Source organism: Amblyomma americanum, chromosome 8 (genome assembly GCF_052857255.1).
Source record: "Amblyomma americanum isolate KBUSLIRL-KWMA chromosome 8, ASM5285725v1, whole genome shotgun sequence".
Lineage (NCBI taxonomy): Eukaryota > Metazoa > Arthropoda > Arachnida > Ixodida > Ixodidae > Amblyomma > Amblyomma americanum.
The window spans coordinates 13917202-13923937 of NC_135504.1; positions in this window are offsets into that span (position 1 = coordinate 13917202).

The following is a 6736-nucleotide window of genomic DNA, read 5'->3' on the forward strand; positions in this document are numbered from 1 at the left end:
AGCCTTTTTAAGCAGTACTGCAGCAAAAATTATTAAACAATTAAAATAGCGACCATGATGCACTGGATAAAAACGCGCATGCTTAAGGAGGTTAATATGCCACGGACTACGTCACTGCGCAATTAGATAAATGAAATTGTACAGCCAATACTAGAACAGAGGCTGGAGCGCGAAAAGGAAGTAAAATGTGTGACGCACAGAACAAACTGTATTATGCAGCGAGTCAATGATCCCTGGCCTAGAAGAAAGCAATTTATTTTCTAGTTTTGTAAAATGCGACACACCCGATGTATGCCAAAACCAGTACGTTTTCCCAGGATTTACTTAAATATAATTTTTATATTTCTAGAGTGCAAACCAGCCTTGAAAACATAATAACCAAGGCTTCACCAAGAGCGCGGAATGTTGATGCTACCTGCATTGTTATTTTCAATTGCGAATAATGGTTGAATTATTTATTGATGCTGTTGATGTTATCGAGCACTCGCTATGTCAGGCATATTTCGTGGAGCATGGTGTCTTCTCGTAGTGTTCTAAAGCCCCTTGACGTTGTAACAAGAAAAGACAGCGTTCTGATTACTGCTTCTTACCATTTCGCACGCAAATTGGGGTTGACGCGTTAGTGTAACACGATTGGACTAGAGATCACTATTGATTGTATTGGCGCCTAGAATTCAATACACCAAAACCAGACCAAACGCGAATCTCACGCTGCAGTATTATGGCGCATAATATGCCTTTGATGTTCAGAGGACGAACGTGCTGCTAGTGCTTTCAGTCAAGTGACGCCTAAGGAGCAAAAAGAGATAGTGAAAAGCTGGAAGTCATGAATGTACCCTATCTGACCAACTTATAAACATGTTTGTATTCACCATGGTATGTGCGCATACTGGTCTCTTGGTCTCACCGCTTGCCGTTGGTTTTACGGACCGTTCCAGAACAGCGATTGTATGTAGGGCTTTCGCGCCTAGACTGGTTATCGGAATGATATTCAAGCTGAGAACAGTTTTATCGCCAAAGCACTCGGACGCTCACCAACACCGACCCAGGATATTTCTCATACTTGGATTTTTGCCGCTGCCCTGCAAAAGCAGCAGCGATGCCTGGTTAAGTTAAAAAAGAAATGAAATCAATATCAGTGACTCGGAGTCGAACACCCGGCAGCGCAAACACATCAGCTTCGCAGGAAGTACACCCACCCTGACAGGTTTAAGCCCGACTTGACCAGGTCGAATGCCGCAACCCGTCATGCACAGTCACACCAGCATCCTGCTCTCACTTTGCCCGCAAATAAAGGTTCTCGGAGAAACAGACCTTTATCGAGTAAAGGCAGCCAGGCAGGAGGTCGATCTAGCGCAACGTAATCCCCCCCTGCACCATAGCACACTTCTCTCTGCATAGAGACATCGAAGAACGTGGCGGCTCTGCGTGGGGATCTGCCATGCGGCTCTTCCACAAACTAAACTGTCCCATGAGCATTAAAAGATCGCATGGAACCTTAGTAAATTTCATTGTGGATAAAAACCTTATGGTATAGGGCATAATCCCAATGTCCTTTATAAGTAACCGTCGAATAATGTCTCAAAAATGAACACGGCATCACGACAAAATATAAAGCAATGATCAATATAGTTTCTGGCTGCTGACCTAAGCGACAGTTCACAGACTATGGCACAAAATTCTTTTTTTAACAAAGCCACGTTTTTACAGGTAAGGTTGACATGTAACGTTTAAACAATAAAGTCTTTGCGACCGATTGAACGCACATTGGTTGCACCCACTTTAATATGCTGTTGTCTAGATAAGAGAGGTAAGGCTCCCAATGCATAGTACAGGAAATAAAGCCTCAATCAGAACTTTTGTGGTTTGTTTTCTGCATAGACTGCTTAGGTATTCTGAGGAAAACCGTACAGTGAGGAAATGGAGTGTTTCAGCGACTCCTCACTTCTATAGTCAGTGGGCGCAAACAGAACAGGCAAATGGGCATTTAAACGCCTGTTAAACACAGCTGGGAAAAAGGTATGGTTTGCTCTGTTAAAAGAAGAAAACCCTTTAAACAAGCTGATTAACGAACAAGTGCTGAGGACCAGCTCCAGCAGCTCCCAGAAGGAGAAAGAAGTTTTCTCTACGCAAAGGCTCTCGAGAGGCGCAGACGCGAATTAATTAAAAACTGCTGTAGGGTATCGGCCGATATCCTTATGCAACAAGTATTAGAAGATATTTGCAAGGTTTCTTTCTTCTCGTCTGCAGCTTGTGGAATTAGATTAATTAGGGCCATACCAAGTCTGCGGGTTCAAAGGCCGCATTTACCAAAACCACATCCATATCGCATTTTCCGGGTTGGAGACTGTCAGATATGATCAATTAAGTGACTCTTGTTCACATTGATCTGACAAGAGCTTTTAATAAAGTGTGCCATGATTTTTGTTTTACGTACTGCAGAGTGAAAACATTGCTGAGGTCTTGCTTGAAGGCATAGAACTACGTTAAACCGTGGCCACTACAAGCCTGATCCTTAATCATAAGTTTATTAATCCAATTTCCCTTAAAAGATCTGTTCGACAGGGCTGCGCAATATTTCTTTTGTTATCCGCTTTATATCTTAAGCCCCTATGTCATAATATCATCAAGAACACAGCAATTCGTGTTTTCTCATGATCGCATTGTGAAATTAAGATTTTGTCTTATGGTAGTGACGTCGCCCTTTTCTGTTCTGGTAAAGAGAGTGCTTGGCGGATTGCGTGTTACTGAGCAGTTTTTTGAGAATTCGGGTGAGTCTCTTAACCTCAATAACACAAAGGCAAAACCTGGCTAAGTCCCTGCGGTACAAAACCAAACCTCATTGGTGACATCAGATAGGACTCTGAAGACTTTCAATATTCAGAGTGTCCCCTGCATCAGTATCGTAACTCTGAGCCTCACTGGGATTCTCAAATCTCGGTAGTCAAGCGACAAACCCAACCTTGCGTGGGTGTGGAGCTGTCTCAGTTTGCACGAGCACATCTTTGCAATCTCTTGTTGGTTTCGAAGCTTACCTATGTGATGCAGCTGTTGCATTCTGCAAGAAAAAAAGTGCACGTAATGCATTGAATTTCTGCCACTATTGTGTAAGCTATCGCCGCACCGGAGCACGCCTGGTGCTGCAACCACTCTCGGGCTTGCATTGCACATCGTGTTCTTCATCTCCTAATACTGCTTCGAGGCTTCGGGTCCGTGCTGCAAAGTTATACCCTGACAGTTCTTTTTTCACCTACAAAGACCATTTCGGTTCCATCTGTTCTTCATGCACTTCATGGTCTTCACGGTCATCAAGGCAGTCAATCTGGCCACATTCTCCCACCAGAGAGGGGGAGAAGTGGTAGAGGAAAGGCAGGGAGGTTAACCAGTAAAATGTTCCGGTTGGCTACCCACCAAATTCCTTCTGTTAAACCCGCGTACTGAAAGTAGCAACCTCTAAGCCCTCCATCTCAGTTCTCATTAATAATAATAATAATAATTGGTTTTGGGGGGAAAGGAAAGGGCGCGGTATCTGTCTCATATATCGTTGGCCACCTGAACCGCGCCGTAAGGGAAGGGATAAAGGAGGGAGTGAAAGGAGAAAGGAAGAAAGAGGTGCCGTAGTGGAGGGTTCTGGAATAATTTCGACCACCTGGGATCTTTAACGTGCACTGACATCGCACAGCACACGGGCGCCGTAGCGTTTTTCCTCCATAAAAACGCAGGTGCCGCTGTCGGGTTCGAACCCGGGAACTCCCCCGGATTCGCCGCAAGCGAAATGCAGGCATTTTGTCTTGGGCATCGTTCTTTGATACATGCAATGAATCGCTGTGAATTTTTATTTATTTATTTATTTATTTATTGATTTATTTATTTATTTATTTATTTATTTATTTATTTATTTATTTATTTATTTATTTATTTATTTATTTCAGATACCCTCATGGCCCAGCGGGCATTATTGATCGGAGTGAAACAAGAAACACAGATAACAGGAAATTAAAATACGTTCATGGGTTACAGCATACACACTGCACTGCACCGCACTGCACTGAGTTGTACTTATTTCAGGAATTGTGCACATCCATGGAAAGCTGCAGAAAAAAAAAACAAAGAAAGAAGACAAGAACTAACAAATCACAAAACTACAAATCAACAAAACAGAGTTCATGTGTGACTGCGAACCGTTGGTTCGCGGTCCCACATGAACTCTATAATGACAGTCGGTGCGTCTAAAAATATAATCCGTTCACCAGCAGGCACTTCACTGCAGCGGTGAAACAAACTTGTGCGTCAGTATTTCGCCATCTTTCGCGAGGCCTGCATTTAAAGTATCAGCATAATTTTTTTTACCCCCGCATTGCGTGGGGAGGCTGAGAATGAGCTGCAAAGCAAGCATACGTTCTCAGAACTGTATGAATACAACACATTTGTACTTTAAACTAAGGGAAGGTCGTTTTCCAAGATGCATCATATTCAGCGCATGCCATCTGTGCTTCTTTTGCAATTATTTTCCAAGGAAGAGCGACATAAGGACGAAGAATCGAAAGGAATGGCTCAATGCACACAATGCTTAATGATTACCAAACCTGAATTTTCGCATCTAAAATCCTTTTAGATGTCAAGAACCTGAACAGCAAGAATATAGCTGCACTAAGGTCCATGACTGCTTCTGCTTTTCTGCGTGACATTCTGGGCGCTTTTACCGCTGCTGCGTATATGAACGGCATTTTGGTGTTGTGTAATTTATAACTTTTTGATTGTATTGCAAAAGAAAACAAAAATCACGTTTCTCACTTTATCTGGCAGCAATGCGAAGGAGTGGCAGTTTAGAGTAAATACAAGAAAAAAAAACGGATAATGGTAGCCGTGGTTGACTGTTGCTACTGCAATCATTGATTCTCAAACGCTCTAAAGTTCTAGAAAACAAGATGCACTTAAAGTAAGAACAAAAAGCGTATTGTCCTCATGTTTCCCCCGGCAACAAATATGCTCACGCAAAGAACAATGGAAGATTAGTTTACCCATGCGTCAACCGTTCACATGAAAAATGGTTGGCTTTTCATTTTCTAGTTATGAGACAATTTCAAGTCTTGGAAATATTCATTATTCCCTCAAGCTTCTAGACTAGACTTAAAAACTAATGCAATAAAGGTCGCTATCTTTTAGCACTGCATTCTTTTACTGCGCTCGTTCTGTGTTGCTTTCTAAGGTGCTTCACAATAAAGTATTTTGGCGCCCACTTTTGAGAAGATCTTAAGTACGCGCCTGCGCCTACTCAGTGCTGAAGGGGAACGGAGAGGCTTAGAGTTTTTATGCAGCGTCATTGCACAGCAGGCGCTGCATCGGATACAAGAGGCGGTTGAAGAAAAAGAATGTATTCGTCCTCCTTTTTCAGTGCCGCCTGGTCTCGTTTTCATACTCTGCAGATATGTTACGTGCAGTCCCTCCTTGATCACATAAATATTCATTTCACAGATGTCCGCCAAATGTATAACAACTCATCACCTGTCCAGATTGAATTCGATGATATTTTCCCGTTGAATGCAAAGCTGCAGCCCTTCCCGCTTCTTCAGGGTCTGTTGCAGGACCACCTAAGGTACTTTCCCTCTCATGTTCTTATTGCTACCGATGCCTCGCAGGATCGCGAAAAGGCAGGCGTGGGAATTTTTTCGCCTTCCCTGGATTGGTCTTTTTCTCTCCGTCTTCCTGACTTCACTCCAATTTTTCTGGCTGAATTATTAGCAGTAATCTTAGCCTTACGAAAATTAGAAACTACCGTTTCCCAGGTCGTGGTTATGACAGACTCTGTCCATTTGCGCTTCCTTATCCTCACCCACTTAGTCTCGGGCATTACGCCTCTTTAAGTTCCTGTTTCTGCTCCATCTAAATTCGGCAAGGTTGCTTTGGGTACCAGGTCACATGGGGTTTCACTTAAATGAGGTTGCAGATTCCTTAGCAAGAGCCTCTCTCAGCGACCCAATTGTTGCTGTCCTGCCAACGTGTGCATATACCGCTGCGGTGAGGTTTCGCAGCTACACAATATTTCAGGAATTTGCTGCCTTACAACATCTCCCGAATATCAGCATCTTCTGCATCCTTGGAGTAGCAAAGACTGGCGCTCACGCAGACTAGAGGTCTCTTTCACGCGCTTGCGTTGCCGGGTTCCCCTTCTAAATTTCTACCTTCACAGATCTGGCCTGGCGACTTCCCCACTGTGCCCTTTCTGTGCCGAACCTGAGACAATAGATCACTTGAAGCAGAATTGACATCTGAGCTAGTTGGTTTTTCATTTTCAAAAATTATATAAAGCGCACTTAGGACAACAGGCAAGGGAGACCAAGAACACGAGCGCTTGTGTTGTTTGGTCTCCCTTGTCTGTTGTCCTAAGTGCGCTTTATATAATTTTTGAAAATAGATCACTTCCTGCTGTTCTGCCGCCGCTTCTAGCATTTGAGGAAGCGTCTTTTGCAAATTCCATTTCATCAACTGGTTTGCCTGTGTCCTCTGTGGTTGTTCTTTCCATTGGCGCTTCTTTGCTTGGACGAAGCTATAGGAGTGTGCGCTCTGCTGTGCAAAATTTCTTCAAGAAACGAAGCGACTCCCAATCTAATTTCTTTTTCCCGCTCTCACTCAGTACTACATTTAAACATAACAGGCATTGTATACTATTATGCACATTAAGCCATTCTCCTGTCCCTGATCTCCAATTTAACAGGACCCTCTCCTTCTGTCTTAA